This window comes from Austrofundulus limnaeus, unplaced genomic scaffold (assembly GCF_001266775.1).
Source record: "Austrofundulus limnaeus strain Quisiro unplaced genomic scaffold, Austrofundulus_limnaeus-1.0 Scaffold52, whole genome shotgun sequence".
Lineage (NCBI taxonomy): Eukaryota > Metazoa > Chordata > Actinopteri > Cyprinodontiformes > Rivulidae > Austrofundulus > Austrofundulus limnaeus.
The window spans coordinates 75,503-76,837 of record NW_013952454.1 but is presented as its reverse complement, the minus strand read 5'-3'; positions in this window follow the sequence as shown (position 1 = coordinate 76,837).

Genomic DNA, 1,335 nt, shown 5'->3' with positions numbered 1-1,335 from the left:
ACACACACACACACACACACACACACACACACACACACACACACACACACACACACACACACAAAACAGTCGTAACTTGTTAAACAAATTCCAAATTATAAACTTTAAAGTCGTATAACTGGCTCATTTATCTTACTAAATATAAATATTTCAAGTTTTCWATGCTTTTTTATGATTTAAAGCCAATAGATTGAAAATATTTATGGCAGGACTGCATATCGCCCGTGGCATTTCAAAGAGTGTTTGATTGTCTTCTGCTCAGTAGCCGCTTTGGTCAGTCCCTGTTGATGACCTCACTCTCATGTGCAGGTTTGTGAGGTCTGTTGGAGCTCAAAGGGATGACTCTCAGCTACTGCCACCAGTCTAGGTTCAGTATCTGTAAAACTACCTGAGCTTCAGCCATTTCTCCATCCAGCTTTATTTTTTAATCGTCTTTTTCCTGTCCGGAGAGCTGGTGCCCTTATCCAGCAGTCACTGTGCAAGAGGCGGACTGCACCCTGAGCAGATCGTCCATCAATGGAAAACAACAAAAGAGACAAACAACCGTTCACACTTTCACCCACATCGAGGGACAATTTAGAGTTCTCGATTCACCCAACCTGTACGTTTTTGGTCTGTGGGAAGAAAACATACAATGATGAAATTTGTACTCTGCATTTGACATTTCACAGGAGAGAAGTGGGCGGCTATTTCAGAACCCGAGATTAGGAGACTTACCCAAGGACGCCAGGACCTGTGGTGGAGAAATTACTCAAACACTGTACTTAAGTAAAAGTACAGATAAACACACAAAAATGTACTCTAGTAAAAGTAAAAGTACCACATTAACATTTTTACTTAAATAAAAATAAGTATTTACTTTTAAAACTGCTTAAAGTATAAACATTAAAAGTACTTGCTTAATGTATTCTTAATAATCTACAATATAAAGTGTGCCTACTGTATGTATATTTTTAATGCATTAATGGTGCCATTTTAGTGAACACTGTTGCAGATAATGCATGTTTTTATGTTCCCCTCTGTGACACAGTTCACACTTGGACTTGTGCATCATCAGAGATTGTAACAACAGCTACATTCACCACCAACGTCCTTTATTAAAGCTCAACAAGTCATTTTTTGAACCAGTTAACTTGAATAAGTCTTTTAAATAAGGCCATGAGTGGTGCATTTCCTCTGTGGTAGAATCCATTCTGGGCGTGCTGCTGCTGCTGCTGCTGCTGCTGCTGCTGCTACAGCTGCTGCTGCTGCTGCTGCTGCTGCTGCTGCTGCTGCTACAGCTGCTGCTGCTGCTGCTGCTGCTGCTGCTGCTGCTGCTACAGCTGCTGCTGCTGC